This window comes from Mytilus californianus, unplaced genomic scaffold, assembly GCF_021869535.1.
Source record: "Mytilus californianus isolate M0D057914Y unplaced genomic scaffold, xbMytCali1.0.p SCAF_1, whole genome shotgun sequence".
In the NCBI taxonomy this organism is placed as follows: domain Eukaryota; kingdom Metazoa; phylum Mollusca; class Bivalvia; order Mytilida; family Mytilidae; genus Mytilus; species Mytilus californianus.
In genome coordinates, this window is record NW_026262581.1 from 48702652 (window position 1) to 48722864 (window position 20213).

Consider the following 20213-nt stretch of genomic DNA (forward strand, 5'->3'; position numbering starts at 1 on the left):
TATGGAACCTCGAAGAGGGCTTCTGGAACCCTTTTACCTGTCTATCAAATATAAAAATAAGAAGATGTGGCACGATTGCTAATGAGACAACTCTCCATCAGAGACGTTATGATGTAGAAGTTGACAACTATAGGTCATCGAAAGACCTTCAATAGTGGTCAAAACCAATACCACATAGTAAGCTATAAATACTTCATATATCTTTAAATAGTAAGGACCGACCATAAAAGTGTACATACATCAATTTACAAATAACATAATATTTCCTGAGGTAAACTATTTTTGCAATTAAAATATATCCTTAAACTTCTTTCTATGACATTATTCTGGTTTCATGTATACCTATTTTTATAAAGAAAGATTATTTGGCTAATGTCTTTGGCTGATTCTGAGTTTTTAATGGGAATCTTTAGTTGCCCGATTTGCCTAGCTTTCATCACGTTTCCAGAATAAATACTTTTAGTAGCTAATTCAGAATGCAAATCAATGTACAACTTGTCAAGGTATTATGTTTGCTTGGGCGTAAGTGTTTATATAGGCTTTGTTTTACATTTTTCTTACAGTTTATGTTATGATTGTTTTATCACCAAACTTTTTTCAATTGCTGTATTATTTTTATTATCTGTACTTATATCTTTGCGTTGTTTTAAATTTTCTGAGTAGGATTGCTTTGACGCCTAAATCATCAATATTTTGTATTGTAGAACGGAAAAGTTATACAATTACATAAATTGAATGCAACATTTTATTTTATAAAAAAAATAAATAAGTGTTGGAAGTCTGGATTTCGGTGATATACTGTTCATCGTGTGTATCCATTAGACGGCCTTCTTCGACAAATCATGTGACAATTAACAGTTGCACAGTATTTGTTGGTTGGACAATCTCCATCAGCAAGACATTCTTTTTTGCAACCAATTGCTCCAGTTACTACTGACTGAGAAACGACCCCTGAACCAGAAGTACGCACTGATCCACTACGTCTTAAAGAAACTGTGTCTAGTACATCAAGTCCACTTCGTCTAAGGTTGGTTGCGTCAAGAATATCAGAACCGGCATGACCAGACATTCCACGACTTCTACCTATTGTTTCCAAATGAGCATTGCTAGATAGTTCCAAATCCCTAGCCAGACCAGATAAACCAATTCTCCTGCCAGAGGATAAATGACCATCATCACTTGAAACTCTGGTCAAACCAGATGATAAACTTCTAATTATTTCCCTCCTTATAGAGTCGGACAATCCAGATGCACCAATTATACTACCAGAAGAAATTTCGACGCAGTAGCTGCTACATCCATTGTGAATACATTTATGTCCTGAACGACACAATTTATCTCCTCCACACCCATAATGACAAGTACTGATACTGTCATCGTCAGATAAAGCACGTGACATACCAGCGGAGGAGCCTCTAATGATTTCAGATACAGATGTCCTGCTTCCAACAGAACCCCCAGACAATCTTCTACTGCCGGATGACCCACGTGTTATAAATTCTTTTCCAATTCCACGAGATGTTCCAACTGCTCCTGATCCTGCTCGTCTATTTGCGTCAATAACATCTAGTACTGAAAGAGATCCGCTACCACGACGCCCGTTTATAGCTCTTCCAGATGTGTTTTCGACCTGTAAAATCTTCTTCACTCCATGAATGTCCAGTGCATGCTTTTCTGTTGGTGAGTAGGCTGTAAGATTAAACATTGAATAATTTTTACAATCTTCACAGTACAAGTAATACAAAATATAATACAGGTGAACTACTATCTTTATATCATTTTACTTTAACATTGAAATTCACAAAAAATATGTAAATGTTGATAATAATATTTCTTATGTACTTTAGTTATATATACTTTTTTCAATTTTCTGCAGTAAGGTATTTATCTCAACATCGAAAATACTTTCGTTAAAACAGCCTATAAATCTCGAAAAAAGTAACATTTTCTTACCGGCTACTATCATTGTGGTCACTGCCATCGATAAGAAAATGGTCTGGAATCTCATCATCTCTATGAATTCTGAAATTAACAGGATAACTGTTATTTCTCAGAAAATCACAATTGACACATTAAATACAAATCAGTTTACAAACTCTTTACATTTGTATTTACATGTTTTTACTATAAACCTGCTAGAAACAATCTGCAGCGATATTTATACATGTTGTGGGTATACAAAAATGACAGAATATCTTTATTCGAAGCCGAATTGTAGGATTTATTGTGCTTTCTTTCGAGGTACAAATTGTTCAAAATTGAAATATTGTGTAAGGTTATATCTGGAAAAGCCATTATTATGTTAATTAGAAAAACCTCACTATCGTAAAAACTTTGAAATTACGTATTTGAAAACAGCTTTGCTAAAATTTATTCTGAAAATAGAAGACTCAATAAGAAAAGATGGAAGGGGGTCTATATCTCGACTTTTATTGTTTAAAAACGGATATCTTTGAAAATTCAATGCGAAACAACAAACTCAATGTGGACATTATGGCCTAAATATTTACAAGTCAGATGATCGATTCGACAATTAATGGATATTCTGTGATTCTCAAGCTAAACATTGTTGAAAATCCACGATTTAACACCGGCCATGATGAGCTGATAATACAAAAAATAAATAGAGTATAACAACTTCTAGACAAGACATTGGAGCAATTAATCATGAAATATAAGTTTCAATTTATTATACAATATGAGAATGGGTTGACATTAAAAGATTGATAAATATGATAGAAATAGTTTTACGAGTTAACAAATTAAAAAAGAAAAGGAATGAAGCAAAATATAAATCTCGAACTTCTATCACTTTAATTGATTTTCAATATCTCCAAAAAAAATCAATTCAGTCGGGTTTTCATTTTCGATAGATTTTAAAAGGCAGTAAAAATAAGATGTGTTGCTAAAATATACTTTGAAACATTTTTTTGTTATAATACTTTTTTCTTACTATTCTATTACAGAAATGTAAACAATGCACAACTTTCACTATACTATTCTTTATAAAAGTAAATTGAACTGTTTCGTTCTGCCAAGGGAGCAAATGCTGCTTTAGAAGTATCGAATTATCCTTATGCTTTAAACTTAATAAATTCTAATTCTATAATGATTTATTTCCTGCTATCTTTGTCACTATTGTATTATTGTTTTGTTAATTTATCATATTTATTCATAATTAATTGTTACCTATAAGCCTTACCTTTCTTTGAAGTTATTCGAAGGATTTCTTGTGAATACTGTTTCACTGCTTCAAAATCGTTCTTTTATACGGTATGAATTATTTTGTTTATGATTGACATGCACACAAGGAAATTTGTAACTGAACCGCAAATGATGAATTCGTTAATTATAGTTAAAAACTTTAAATGTCACAACGATGTCGTAGTACTACAAAATTGCGGATTATGCATATATCAGGATATGTACTAAGGTTCAATAACACCATTTGTTTCCTCCTACGACGAACATATTTTTCTTGACATCATCAACTTTAATGTCACCATGTTATATTTCTATGAAATTGTGGATTATGTTTACTTTTTAAAATGTACTAAAGGTGAAAAATTGTCCTACAACAGACATATTTGTCATTATGTAATAATACATGTAGTTATTACGAAATATCGTTTTGACTTTTTAACAATCTGGTTAGATATGCACTTTATTAATTTCGTTAAAATCAGAGACTTGTATTGTTGTAATAATAACTATCCGAAAGCCTTTTATTTCCTCATGGTATGGACGTTATTGTTTTTTAATTAATTTGCTTGAAACCCATTGCTTGATATTCTATTCTATTAGGCAGGCCTAAATCGGGGATTTCGAGGAAAAGATGACGGAAATGTTGTTACGACAATTGGTACACATCTGTAGTCATCTGAGAAACAGATAGAAATAAAAATTTATTCAAAATGAATAGTAAAAACAGTTTCTTAAATTACATTTAACGTGGTTGGAAAATGTTTAAATTTCTATTCAAAATCAGTCACAATTAGTTATAGGAAATTAAAATTGTTTTGAACGTGGAGACAATTAAAAAAAATTGTATTTCAAATAATAAAAAAATGAAATAAAACTATCAACTTGTTTTGCGTCCGAAGCGTTTTTATGAATTAAACTCAATCAAGATCGCTCAAAGCCAAAAGCCAAAATTTTAAAGAAGGATGGATAAATTCCGAACCTGGCTTATGAAGAGCTATACGACAAAATGGATCTTAAAGTGATATCCAAGTACTTCTAAGGTAAACTTTAAGTGAAGCATTGGAACCTTAGTTTCTTCATTTTTTTTTAATGTATCAACGGAGAATTTATTAAAGATTTGTTATAAATCATGTGTCAGTACCGAAGTACTACAGAACTTATAATGCCCTCTGGAACTAATAGTATAACAGATGTGGTATTGACCCAATGCATGCAAAATGAATATACCATTATCAATCCTTTTAGTCCAAAGCACTTTTCTAGATGTCATAAGTTCTATATAAACTCATATTTAAAATAACAAATCTCTATTACACTGTTGTATCTTTCTATATTTCAACGCTTGTGAAAAGACTTTAGACCTGGCTTGATTAACATATTTAGTACTTCAAATTACTGTATCAAACATCTTCCTTTTCAGGCAAATGGTCTTATTTGCATTGATAAGAAAAGAACTTCAGAATTACAAGGATTGCATACACAAAACTTTGGCATAAAAGATTTACAGTTAGTTCCTCCTTTTCAATGTTTCTCTAAAAGAAATTTCAAAGCAATATGTATATAAATGTAGGTAAAACAATGAAATCAGTTAACTGTTTTATTTTAATTCATGGAAGTGTTATTAGAAAACAAAATATAGGATTGACACCTTGGAGACAGATATTATTTCTCATTTTTGGCTGTTTTATATGATAAAAATTTTTGGCGTTTTCAAAAATATTTACGTTCTCCTCATTTTTGTTTTGCCTTTGCCATTCATATGGGAACCAACTTCTCCTTTTGCAGAGTGATTCCTTTATTTAAGCTACTGTATGAAGCCAGACTTCATACAGTAGCTTTGCAAAAAAAATGGAAAGAAGCTAGATTTATCCTAAAATTTCACGTTCCGCCGTATAAGTGATGTCCCGTCGCTAATTCATTTCATAATTTTCTGAACTGTTGTTTGTGCTTTTACCAATATGTAGTTTTTGCAATGATTTTGTTGGTGTTTTTTAACTTATGAATTTTTAATTTCCACTTTGGTATCTTCTGCATCTTTTTAATCACTTCGCACTGGGAACTGATTACTTGGAAAGGTGATTTTAAAGAATTTGTCTGATTATGTCAGCCATTACACGAATAAGCCCTATAACATCTTACCAACTTATACGGCTATCACAATATGCTGAACTGATGGTTTGATGTACTCAGTAAAAAGTAGATAATAGGTGAACTCAAATTAATATATTTTGATATGCATATATTTTTTTTCATTTTAAATGCATCTATGTCGAATGTGTTTGAAAAGGTGAAATATTGGAGTATATAATGAATTCTAATTCTATGATAAAAGTAAAATAACAAAAATACCGAACTCCAAGAGAAATTCAAAACGGAAAGTCCTTTATAAAATGGCAAAATCAAAGGCTCAAACACATCTAACAAATGGAAAAAAACTGTCATATTCCTGACTTGGTAAAAGCATTTCTTAATGTAGAAAATGATGGATTAAACTTGAATTTTGTTATCACTGAAATGTGCCATTTGTTCCGCGGGGCAAAGACAGAATGTAACGAAAAAAGGGCCCCCGAAGTCTGCTTTCCTGGGCTGCTTAGGGATATTGTATGACAGCGGTATTGTGTTACAGATTTTATTGAAATGCAATGTTATGTATGAAGAAGATATCATACACATTTATATTTACCATTATACAATGATATAGTAAGTCATATCAAAAGATTCATATTACAATCGGATATGTCATGTAACCACTCTTAATTAAAGTCACTTGATAGGTTTGTCTGGCATAGGAGACTGTTTCCCTAATTTTCCGGCAAAAACATTTATTTAATTCCTAACTATGATAACGCTAAACTGTTTTGAGATGTTCTAATAGTGATCAGCAGCCATGCTCAATAAATTTTGGTAAATCATTTCAAAATTATTATGTTTGTATTAACGTAGAAAGGGTAATAAAATGTTTTTTGGGGAATACGAGAACATGACTGGATAGAAATATGACACATTCAAGATGCAATATATATATATATTGGTTATTGTCGGAAACCCGACACATTTTCGTTACATTTCAATCGATCTTCAAATTACGAATAAAAACCAACACAAAAAGAGTGAATATCAGATACTCGCATACTATACCAAACCAGATGATAAGAAAAAAAAGAGTACAACAAAAATACCGAACTCAAAGATAAATTCAGGAAAGAGAAGTCTATAAAACTTTCAAAATCAAAAGTTATCAAATAACGGAACGTGGAAAAAGCAACTGTCGTATTCCTGACTTAATACTGGTTTTATAGCTTGCTTAACACCTTTTTAAAGTGAAGTACCAAGAGATTTTAAGAAAAATTTTGAACTGGAATTTTCAAACACTATAATTCATTTCAGGCTGAATTAGGGTTTATCTTGGTTAAATTGTTATTCAAATGGTTCCAATTAATACATCTTTGATTCAAAGGTTCGTGTTATTGGGAACAGTAGAAAACGAAGAAAATGTACTCAGGACAAACAGGTTGAAAAGTCATGAATTGTGTCTATTTTTTATCCTTATTTTCCCATACACATTCCCCTTAACTTATGTGCTGAGTTAGCTATACGTCGAATCTTATTTACCAAAACAATAAGTCATGTGATATCGGTTTGACCATTCATAGCACTGGGAACAGATATTGCAGGGAAAGCTGAATTAGGTTCTACATGTTCTAATATGAATTAAACAGTTTAAGAAGTAATTTATAGATAGCAGCTTGCTCAAGTGTTGCGTTTGAAAAGACATGTCTTAAAAGAAAGCGGGGTTTAAGTTTGAAATATTCTACACTGTGCAAATTTTGTACAGACCAGCATAGTGATTTTTTACACCAGACGCGTGTTTCGTTTGAAAGAGACTCATTAGTATAGTTCAAACATTTGGCCAAACTCAATCCGAAGTTAAAGAGCTTTATATACCAAAGATTTTGAATGTTTGTACCAAATATGGTTAAGGCCATCTATACCCGCTGGTAGAAAGCCCTAAGTGTTTCGAATATTTGGCTGATAATACCCTCTAGGAAGAAAATTCCACCAGCAGTGGCATCGACCCAGTGGTTGTAAAAACTCATCAAAGATACAAAGAATGTAAATTTGTAATCAAGACGTGCATTTTGTTTGCAAAGACTCACGTTCCCATCAGGCATTTCGACAACAAAAATTCAGAGAAGGCAACTAATTATTATCATATAACAAGTACTCAGAAATGGCAAAGTATTATGAATAGTAACAAATTATGATTTCGAACTAATGAAAATTCGGAAATTATTGCGAGGTTGTTATCAATGCGAATAATGCCACTGAGTGAGTATCGCAATTATATAAACTCGAACTCTTCTATCTAATACATAGACATGTTTGAAGATTTTCCTAAAATTACAATAATTAATTTCGAATTTTGTCCGTTTTTCAAATATCGCATTAATAAATGCACGCAATAATTTCTGAATTTACAGTATTCTATGGGTGTTTTCAACCCTGTGCAATACCAAATGTATGTTTGTGTGTGGCCTTACAAACTTTTTATTTTTTCCATGTATATGTATGACACAGATGTAGTGCGCACGGAATCGGTATAAAGTTTTGATTTTACTTCCACTTAAGTTGTATAAAGCTAAAAGCTACTTCAGGTAAAGTATATGTCCCCTAGTAGATAACAAACATTCCAGCGTAATTTTACTTGTCATCTATCGTTTATTTGAGTGTTAGGATCCTTTCGAGTTTGTTGGTATTTGTTGGTCAGGAATTTAAGTATGGAAAATACAAATTTCATTTCCGCTTGTTTAAAATATATATTGTTGTTCTGCGTCAGTACCCTAATTGAACAAAATTTCTTATTTTGATATCCATAAAACCGTTTGATGATTGAGTTTTTTTTCTTCAATATCTCATCATTAAATCTCATTTCATGTTCTACAGCGAAACAGAACCAAAAAGTCTCTTATACCATGTAAATATAGAAGCACAGATAAACTGGGAAGTGTTATTTTTATTGTCATGCTACAAAAAACCAGCTGCAAATGTAATATTGATACTCTGAAATTTCCATAAAAAAAAGGTTTTCGGGTGAGGTAAGGTAGTTATTAAATATGGAACCTCGAAGAGTGCTTCCGGAACCCTTTTACCCGTCTATCAAATATAAAAATAAGAATTTGTGGCATGATTGTCAATGAGACAACTCTCCATCAGAAACGTAATGATTTAGAAGTTGAAAACTATAGCTCAGCAAACGACCTTCAACAATGATCATAACCCATACCGCATAGTAAGCTATAAATACTTCATATGCATCGTTAAATTTTAATGACCGACCATATAAATGTACATATATCATGTAACAAATAAACATGATATTTCGTGAGACAAACTATTGTCGCAATTAAAATATATCATTAAACTTCATTCTATGACATTATTCTGGTTTCATGTTTACCTATTTTTATAAACAAAGATTATTTGGCTACACTCGAAACGGTCTTAACACTCAACCTTTCATCGTTGTCCTTAGGTGAATGATATTCTCCTTGAAATGACGTAGAATGTACTTTCAGTTCATGCATTTTCTGAAAGCCAACACATTGCCCACTCTTTGTTAGGTAGGCTAAGACAGAAATAATGGTAATGGTCACCTTTAAAAAATAAATTTGAAACATCGACTTTTCGCTTAGCACTCATTTACAAAATAACAAATTGATTTTTTTAACCATTGTTGATGTCTACATCGATCACTGTTAAACTTTCATAATTTAACCACGGTCTGCACTGCAATTGTGCCAAAAAAGGATTTAAAAAAAAAAATAAGTTGATAACCACGGCAAATCAAACGTAAAAACACGACAGATGACAAGTAAAACTACTTCAAAAAGTATCAAAGATGAAAAAATACAGACATGCCGAGTCAAACAATGAAATGGATATAACACAAAACAACCAATAGATATAAAAAGATGTGGTACGAGTGCCAATGAGACAACTCTCCATCCAAGCCACAATTTGAAAATGTAAACCATTATAGGTCAAAGTACGGCTTCAACACGCAGCCTTGGCTCACACCGAACAAACTATAAAGGGTCCCCAAAATGACTAGTGTTAAACCATTCAAACAGGAAAACCAACGGTCTAATCTATATAAAAAACGAGAAACACTTATGAACCACATCAACAAACGACAACCACTGAACATCAGGTTCCTGACTTAGGACAGGTGCAAACAAATGCAGCGGGTTTAAACGTTTTAATAGGCGCCAACCTTCACCCTACCTGAAACAATAGTGTAACATCATAACATAGAAAGATACACTATAAAATATCAATTAAGATGGCTTAACTCAATCAAAAGACATATTAACAAAAACAAGTGAACATACACTGAACGAATAATTTGATCTATGACACAATGTAAATATAAAATTAATAAAACAAGGGGGTTAGATGTTTAGCAATATCAGAAAGACAACCATAACCTTGAACAAAATGCCGCCAAATAAAATAACGTACACAGGTAAACAAAAACAATTTTGTTTTAAGGCAAGCATGGAGTACGGAAATAATTTTGTTGTTCCTAGTACGTAAACAAAAGAGAAAATTTATCAAAGGTGGTATAAATCAAAAATAGTGAGACTAGATATAACACCGAATAAGTAAACATTAAATAACAAAAATACATTACAAATTGTATCAACAGGTCAAATTAACACGAAAGTACGATTTGAGAGTACTTGCAGTTACTGAAAGCTAGTTAAAAGCCAGAAAAAACAATTAATAATAAAAAAATTATGCATCAGAACGAAAATCAACTAAAACACATCCCAGGGATTTAGTGTTTTAACGTCATGGATAGTCAAAGAAGCCATGACTTGTGCAATGCCAAAATAAAAGTATCAACAGGCAGTAGGATAGTTAGGAGTTAACCTGTTAATAAATATGTAGATAGAGTAATCTCTATATAGAAAATGAACGTGAATGTGTATTTATACATCCCAAACAACCGTTTGAAAAGAATACAAATTTAGTTATGTTTTAATCTGCTGATGATAAAATCGATATTTATGCCAATTTAAACTATATTCAAAGATCTAATTACACCATTGGTAAGATAACCTTTACCAATAAGTTTGTTTAAAGGTTCGATGAGTTTACACGGATCACATAGTGATTTCCACGCTTTTATTACAATATTACCGTAAAATTTTAGGATGTAAAATACCGTTTTTAATAAGTTTTCTATAGGTACAGCCAAATTTACTAATCAAATCTTTTTATCTATGAAAAAATTTAGTAAATGTTTTAAGCAATTTATAGTAACGAAATCCCTGACTTAATAATTTACCAGTGATGCATTGATTACGTTCATTAAAATCTATGACATCACTACACACACGGGCATAACGAACGAGCTGGGATATATAAACACCGTATGATGGAGCCAAAGGAACATTACCGTCTTAAAAGGGAAAATTAACAATTGGGAATGAAAAATCGTCTCTTTTGTCGTAAATTTTAGTATGGAGTTTCCCTTTAAAAAATGAAATGTCTAAATCTAGAAAAGGGCAACTACTGCAGATCATGATAGATTTATTTAAAGTAGTAAGTTCTTTATATCTTTTTGCTGTTTCAATTTTTCTGAGTAGGATTGCTTTGACGCCTAAATAATCAATATTTTGTATTGTAGTATGGAAAAGTTATACAATAACACAAACTGAATTCAACATTTTATTTTATAAAAAAAATAAATAAGTGTTCAAAGTCTGGATTTCGGTGATGTGCTGTTCATCGTGTGTATCCATTAGACGGCCTTCTTCGACAAATCATGTGACAATTAACACTTGCACAGTATTTGTTCGTTGGACAATCTCCATCACGATGACACTCTTTTTTGCAACCAATTGCTCCTCCTACTACTGACTGAGAAACGATCCCTGAACCAGAAGTACGTACTAATCCACCACGTCTTAAAGAAACTGTGTCTAATACATCAAGTCCACTTCGTCTAAGGTTGGTTGCGTCTAGAATATCAGAACCTGCATGACCAGACATTCCATGGCTTCTACCTATTGTTTCCAAGTGAGAATTGGTAGCTAGGTCAAAATTTCTAGCCAGACCAGATGAACCAATTATATTGCCAGATGATAAATGACCATCATTACTTGAAACTCTGTTCAAGTCAGATGCTAAACTTCTAATTATTTCCCTTCTGATAGAGTCCGACAATCCAGATGCACCAATTATACTTCCAGAAGAAATTTCGACGCAGTATCTGCTACAGCCATTGTGAACACATTTATGTCCTGAACGACATAATTTATCTCCTCCACACCCATAATGACAATTATTAATACTGTCATCGTCAGATAGAGCATGTAAAATACCAGCTGAGGAGCCTCTAATGATTTCAGATACAGATGTCCTGCTTCCAACAGAACCCCTAGACAATCTCGTACTGCCCGATGACCCACGTGTTATAAATTCATTGCCTATTCCATGAGATGTTCCAACTGCTCTTGATCCTGTTCGTCTATTTGCATCAATTACATCCAATACAGAAAGGGACCCGCCACCACGACGCCCGTTTAAATCTCTTTCAAGTGTGTTTTCGACTTGTAAAACCTTCTTCACTTCATGTATATCTAATGCATGCTTTTCCTTTGGTGTGTAGGCTGTAAAATTAAATATCGAACAATTCTTATTATCCTCACAAATCAAGTAATACAAAATACATTACAGATGAACTACTATCTACATACAGGATATGTATTGCCATTAAGACAACTGTTTACTATAAACCAAAGGATAATGTAAACAACTACAGGCCGTACGAAGTCAGTCCCAATCAAAGGAACGACCACATAGTAAGCTTTAAATGACCCAACATGACCAAATGTGAAACAAATCTAAAAACAAAAAATCAATCGTTTCAAAATTTTACATTATAATTTACAAAAATATGTAGATATTGTAATATTCTTTCTTATATACTTTAATTATATATATATTTTTTGGAATTTCTTCAGTAAGGTATTTAGATTTTATCTCAACATGGAAAATAGCAAATCGAATATTTTTCTTACCGGCTACTATCATTATGGTCACTGCCACCGAAAAGAATATTGTTTGGAATCTCATCATCTCTAAGAATTCTGAAATTAACAGGATAAACGTTATTTCTTAGAAAATCATATTGACACATTGAATACAAATCAGTTAATAAAATATTACATGTTTTTATTATAGACCTGCTAGAAAACAATCTGCAGCGATATCTTTACTTGTTTGGGGTGTACAAAAATGACAGATTTTCTTTATTCTAAGCCAAACTTAACGATTGATTGTTTTTGCTTTCGAGCAACAGGTTGTTCAAAATCGAGATGTTGTTAAGTATTATATCTGAAAAAGGCATTATCATGTTCATTAAATAAAAAACATCACTCTCGTAAAAAAATTTGGAATTAAGGATTTAAAGAATAATAATTAATAATGAAAATAGAATAATCACTAGGTAAAGACGGAAATGGGTGGGGGGGGGGGGGGGGGGGGGGGGGGGGGGTGCGGGGGTATTTCACTGTAATGGTTTTAAACGGATATCTTTGAAAATTAAAACAGGAACAAATAATCTCAATGTGGACATTTTGTCCTCAAAAATAATATAAATAATATCAATATTTATAAGCCAGATGCGCGTTTCGCCAATTAATGTATCTTCCGTGATACTCAAGGCCAAACTTTTTGAAAATACAATATTGAAGAGCTGATCATACAAAAGAAAAAATAGAGTACAGCAATTCTAGAAAAAGAATTGCAGCAATTAATCATGTAATATAAGATTTCAATTGATAATACACTATGACATTTGGTTTATATTACAAATCAGAAAATTATGATAGAAATTAATTCATGAATAAACAAATAAAGAAAAAGGAATTGAAGCAAAATATCAATCTTGAACTTGTTTCACTTAAATTGATTTTCAATATCTCAAAAATATTTCAGTCCGGTTTTCACTTCCGATAGATTCTAAAACGCAGTGAAAATAATATTTATCAATAAAATATACTTTGAAGCAGTATTTTGTTATAAATCGTGTCTCTTACTTTTCAATTACAGAAATTTTAAACAATTTCAGTATATCATTCTTTATAAAAGTAAACTAAATTCTTTCTTTCTTTTAAAGGAGCAAATGTTTCATTGGAAGTATAGAATTATCAGTACGCTTTAAATTTAATAAATCATAATTTTATAATGACTTATTTCCTGCTATCTTTATCACTATTGCATTATTGGTTGGTTTTATTCATAATTGAAAGTAATTTACCCATAAGCCTTACCTTTGTTTGAAGCTATTGGAAGGATTTCTTATGAATACTGTTTTACTGCTTTAAAATCGTTCTTTTATACCGCTTTAATTATTTTGTTTATGATTGACATCCAAACAAGGAAATTTGTAACTGAACCACAAATGATGAATTCGTTAATTATAGTTAAAAACTTTAAATGTCACGACGATGTCGTAGTACTACGAAATTGCAGATTATGCATATATTAGGATATGTACTAAGGGTCAATAACACATTTTGTTTCCTCCTACAACAAACATATTTTTCATGACATCATAAATTTTAATGTCACCATGTCTCAATTCTATTAAATTGTGGATTAAATTTACTTTTTAAAAGGTACTAAAGTCGAAACAACATATTTGTCATTATGTCATAGTACATGTAGTTATTACGAAATATCGTTTTGACTTTTTGACAATATGGTTAAATACGCACGTTATTATATTCGTTATAAGTTAGAGACTTGTACTGTTTTAATAAAAACAAACCAGACGCCTTTTATTTCCTCATGGTATGGACGTAAACATTTTTCAATTAAAATAGTTTGAAAATCACTGCTTAATATTCTATCCAATTGATCTTAAAATCACAGCGATTGTTTAGACTCATTACGTATCAGATTTTATCACGCTTGAGCTTACGTTAAGAAAATGTTCGAGAATCATTATAAATTAGCACCAAACTGTTAAACAATAAAAACACTAGTAAACCGATTTTGATATGAAACGGTTATTCTGATCTGAATACCTCTTAAAAGATTGAACAGTAAATTACTACGTCAGTTTCAGTTTTTCGGTAAATTTTCTGACTTATCCACTGTGGTTAGTTCAGAACTGTTCAGTCATTTCGATAGCAGTCAATTAAGATCTGTTTAGACTATGTCCAGACTGTTCAGTAGCTTCTATTTACCTGTACACAAAACATCAAACTGACCTGTCAGAAATGCTACTGAAAAGTACTGAATTGACTGCAAGTAAACTGTCTGAACAGAACTGAGTTTACAGTGGTGGACAAGTCTGAAAATTGACTGGAAAGCTGAATATGACTGAATAATTTATTGTTCAGACTATTCAGATCCTGATGAAAATGACCGTCAGAGTTATATTCATTTCTAGAGAAAAAGTCTCGGTTTTCATGTATCTAACAGATCTTCTCTACATGTTCCATCATAAAATTCAAGTTGAAAAGGATTTGACATCTCTATTGTACATGTTGTAGTTATAAATTACGAACAATTCATACTAGTTACTAGTATATGTTCTTTAATTTACGTCTACGTATGCATCAACCATAAAATTTGCTTTACATGGTTGAATAGGAGAATACTAATTTTCATTTTGTCATTAACAGAGCAGCTGGAAGATACTTAAAGGCTATTAAAACTAATACGTCAAAGATCGACTGACAACACTCAAACAGAATACGACCAAAAGACAAATAACAGTCTACAAACGCTACAGAGAAAACTAAGGACCGAGCTGTACCTAAAGCCGGGACAGTCTCAAGTGTTCTGGAGGATTCAGAATATCCTGCAACACATATGGCATCCGTCGTGTTGCTCATGGCAAGAACAAACTGTTGGCTAGGCCTTAATCGGGGATATCGAGAAAAGAAGACGGGATTGTAGTGACGACAACTGGTACATATCTGTCATCATCTGTGAAGCAGATTGAAAATCAAAATTGACTGAACTTTCACAATCAATAGTAAAAACAGTTTTTCATATTACAAATGCAGAATGTAATAAAACAGGGCTCCCTGAGTTTGCTTTCCTAGGCTGGTTAGAGATATTGTATGACAGAGGAAATTTAAATAAAACTATTAAAAAAAGAAAAAAAAGATAAATAAACGTTTTATTTTGAAAGATTATAATCTTTAGAGTTTCGACATGAAAGCCTACTGCGATATTGTGGTACAGATTTTATTGAAATGCCATGTTATGTATGAAGGAGATATCAATCACATTTATATTTACTCTTATACAATGATATCTTAAGTCATATCAAAAGATTCATATTACCATTGGATATATCATGTTACCACTCTTAACTTAAGTCACTTGATAGGTTTGTCTGGAATAGGAGACTGTTTTCCTAATTTTGCGGCATTTTTAATAATTTTTGTGCATTCTTATTATTATCTAAAATGCTCTTGTTCCCGTCTAAAACATTTATTTAATTCATAACTATGATAACGTCAAATTGTTTTGTGATGTTCTAATAGTGATCAGCAGCCATGCGTAATAAATTTTGGTAAAACATTTTAAAATTATATCCTTCTATTGGCAGATAGGACTTATTATGTTTGTATTAGCGTAGGAAAGGTAATGAAATGCTTTTTGGGGAATACTAGAACATGACTGGATAGAAATATGACATATTCAAGATGCAATATATATATATATATATATATTGGTTATTGACGGTAACCCGACACATTTTCGTAACATTTTAATCGATCTTCAAATTATGAATAAAACCAACATAAAAAGGGTGGGTAAAAGACAACGCACATACTATATCAAACCAGGTACTTAGAAACAAAGATAATACTTAAACAAGAAACGAAAAGAGAGTAAAAAATTGAAACATTTCAGCAGTACAATTTACGAAAAATAAAGTTATATTGAAGTCATACTATACTCTGCATGCCAAACGGGTTATTGAGATGTACAGAAATTACAGTTGCGATTGATCTGTTTTGGATTTTGTATGATCTAGGATAAGCTTTGATATGTGGTATGGGTTTTGCTCATTGTTGAAGACCGTACAGGGATCTATAGTTGTTGACCTCCACGTTATTTGGTGTCTGGTAGAGAGTTGTCTCATTGGCAATCATACCCTATCTTCTTACTTTTTTTACAGCATATATGTATTGTCTATCTGCTTGAACTCTGTAAGTTACTGCATCAAAAAAAAATTTAACAACACTGACTTAATGCGTAAAAAAGTGTCACAAAAATAAAACCGAACTCGAAGGTGAATACAAAAAGGATGTCTATAAAACTTTTTAAATCAAACGTAATCAACAAACGGAACGAATGAAAAGCAACTGTCATATTCCTGACTTAATGCAGGCATTTTCCGAAGAATATGATGGAATAAACCTGGATTTATAGCTAGGCACTAACAAGATATATTTGAAACATTCAATACTATAATTCATTCCAGGCCGAATTTTGGTTTATCTTGGTTAAATGTCAAATGGTTCCGATTAATACATCTTTGAGTCAAAGGTTGATGTAATTGGGAACAGAAGCAAAATTATAAGAAAAGGAACTCAGGAAAAACAGGTTGAAAGTCATGAGCTGGTCTCTACATGTATTTGTTATCACTTTTTTCCCATAAAAAAATGAAATTCCCCTTAATTTATGTGTTGAATTAGCCATTCGTCGGTGACTAATACGGCGATTCTTATTTACCAAAATCATCAGTTATGTGACTTCGGTTTGACCATTCAGAGCATTGGAAACAGATATTGAAGGAAATGCTGAGCTTATATGTATTAAACGGTTTTATAGATAGCAGTTTGCTCAAGTGTTGCGTTTGAAAAGATATAGCTTAAAGGAAAACGGTGCTTTGGTTTAAAAATATTACACTGTGTAAATTAGGTACAGGCATTTAAACATGATAAAGATATATCGTTTTTTTTACAATAATGACGTAAAAACCTGAAAAATACACCAGCATAGAGATTTTGCACACCAGACGCGTGTTTCGTCTGCAAACAGTTGACCAAACTAAATACGAAGTTGAAAAGCTTGATATACCAAAGATTTCGAATGTCTGTGCCAAATTAAGACCATCTATACTCACTGGTAGAATATTTGGCTGATAATACCCTCGGGGAAGAAAATTTCACCAGCAGTGGCATCGACCAAGTGGTTGTAAAAACTCATCAAAGATACAAAGATTGTAAATTTGTAAGTCAGACGTGCATTTTGTTTGCAAAGACTCACGTTCCCATCAGGCATTTCGACAACAAAATTTAAGAAGAAGCAACTAAACATAAATCTAACATAAACAGCAGCAGTTGTCCTTTCTAGATTTAGACATTTCAATTTCTAAAGGGAAACTCCATACTAAAATTTACGACAAAAGAGACGATTTTTCATTCCCTATTGTTAATTTTCCTTTTTTTAGACGGCGATGTGCCTTTGGCTCCATCATATCCCAACTCGTTCGGTATGCCCGTGTGTGTAGTGATGTCATAGATTTTAACGAACGTAATCAATGCATCACTGGTAAATTATTTAGTCAGGGATTTCGTTACCATAAATTACTTAAAATTTTTACTAAATTCTTTCATAGATACAAAGATTTGATTAGTAAATTTGGCTCTACCTGTAGAAAATTTATTAAAAATAGTATTTCACATCCTAAATTTTACGGTAATATTGTACTTAAAGCGCGGAAATCACTATGTGATCCGTGTAAACTCATCGAACCTTTAAACAAACTTATTAGTAAGGGTTATCGTACCAATGTTGTAATTAGATCTCTCAATATAGTTTACATTGGCATCAATATCGATTTTGTCATTAGGAAATTAAAACATAACTAAATTTGTATTTTCTTTTCAAACGGGATGTATAGAGACACACACACGTTCTCTTTTATCTATAAAGAAGTCACTCCTAACTATCCTACTACCTGTCGATACATTTATTTTTGGCATTGCACAAGTCATGTCTTCTTTGACTGTTCATGACGTTAAAATACTAAATCCCTGGGATGTGTTTTAGTTGATTTCAGTCTCTGATGCATGATGTTTTATTATTAATTGTTTTGGCTTTTAACTAGCTGTCAGTAACTGCGAGTACTCTCAAATCGTACTTTCTTTTTAATTTGACCTGTTGATACTATTTGTAATGCTATTTTGTTATTTAATGTTAACATGGATCTTGTCTATATACCAGCTTTGATTATTTGGTATTACTACAAGTTTTCACTTCTTCGTACTATGAACATCAAAATTATTTCATTTCTCCTTAAATACTGTTCTTGAAACTGTACAGGAAGTTTTATCTAGCACTTATTGTATAGTTTTAATGTTGAAATTCACCCCATACGTACCAAGTGTTAGATTAGTTTTATTGATATTAAAGAAATTTCTTGGTATTCCTTAACGGAAGATTTTATACACACAGAAGAAGAAGTACAAATGTATACTTAACAACAAATTTTTTTTCATTTACCTGTGTATAATATGACGCAGGTTTTTTTCAAAAGTGATTATTTTCTAAATATTGTTTAACATTTCACAGTGGTATCATTAACTTTGTTTAAACCTGTTTATTTACTTTTGACCTTAATTATTTGGCCCTTATAATTTTTATTAACTATGTATTTGCATTCAGGTATCACAGATCAAATTTATTCGTTCATTGTGTGTTAATTTACGTTTTATGAATGAGTTAAGTCTTCCAATCGATATTTTATAGTGTGTCTTTCTATGTTGTGATGTTATACTATTGTTTCAGAAAAGGGAGACGGTTTGGTACCATTAAAACGTTTAATCCCGCTGCAAATGTTTGCACCTGTTCTTAGTCAGGAATCTGATGTACAGTAGTTGTCGTCTGTTTATGTAGTTTATACGTGTTTCTCGTTTCTCGTTTTTATATAGATTAGACCGTTGGTTTTCCCGTTTGAATGGTTTTACACTAGTAATTTTTGGGGCCCTTAATAACTTGCTGTTCGGTGTGAGCCAATGCTCCGTGTTGAAGGCCGTACCTTTACCTATAATGGTTTACTTTTATAAATTGTTACTTAGATAGAGAGTTGTCTCATTAGCACTCATACAACATCTTCCTATATCTATATATCTATTACAAGTATTTAGAAATGGCAAAGTATTATGAATAAGAAAAATTATGATTTCGAACTACTAAAAATTCAGAAATTATTACATGGTTTTTATCAATGCGAATAATGTGACTGGGTGATTATCGCAATAATAAGAACTCGCACTTACATATCTGATACATATATATATATATATGTTTTTCTAAAAAAACGCAATAATTATTTTCGTCTTTTGTCCATTTTTCAAATATTGCATTAATAAATGCACGCAATAATTTTTGAATTTGCAGTATTCTATGGGTGTTTTTAACCCTGTGCAGTACCTGATAGATATAAGAAGATGTGGTATGAGTGCCAATGTGATAACTCTCCATCCAAATCACAATTTGAAAAAAAAGGAAACAATTATAGGTCAAAGTACGGCCTTCAACACGGAGCCTTGGTTTACACCGAACAGCAAGCTTTAAAGGGACCCAGATAATAACTAGTGTAAAACCATTCAAATAGGAAAACCCACGGTCTTATCTATGTAAATAAAAACGAGAAACGAGAAACACTTATGAACCACATCAACAAACGACAACCACTGAACATCAGGTTCCTGACAGGTGCAAACAAATGCAGCGGGTTTAAACGTTTTAATAGGCGCCAACCTTTACCCTGCTTGAAACAATAGTGTAACATCACAACATAGAAAGACACACTATAAATTATCAATTGATTGGCTAAAAAAATCAAAAGACATATCAACAAAAACAAGTGAACATACACTGAACGAATGAATTTAATCTATGACACAATGTAAATTAACATTAATGTATGTTTTAATGTGGCCTCAGAAACTTTT

The 20213-nt window shown here is 31.8% G+C and overlaps 1 protein-coding gene and 1 long non-coding RNA gene across 5 annotated transcripts in view; both read right to left on the bottom strand.

Annotated features, from left to right (window-relative positions):
- The window catches only part of LOC127720392 (uncharacterized), a 173104-nt gene that overhangs the window by 60632 nt on the left and 92259 nt on the right, over positions 1 to 20213 (bottom strand). The gene's annotated exons all lie outside the window — the stretch shown is intronic.
- Positions 1 to 20213, bottom strand: part of LOC127720481 (uncharacterized) — a 112853-nt gene that overhangs the window by 45661 nt on the left and 46979 nt on the right. Inside the window, exon 1 of one of the 4 annotated variants that reach the window (XR_007990822.1) lies at positions 13551 to 13588. The exons of 2 other annotated variants lie outside the window; for them this stretch is intronic. This is a non-coding gene — a long non-coding RNA (uncharacterized LOC127720481). Of the gene's footprint in view, positions 1 to 3202; positions 3259 to 13550; positions 13589 to 20213 lie in introns of those variants that run through there. One more of the 4 variants, XR_007990820.1, reaches the window with a different exon arrangement.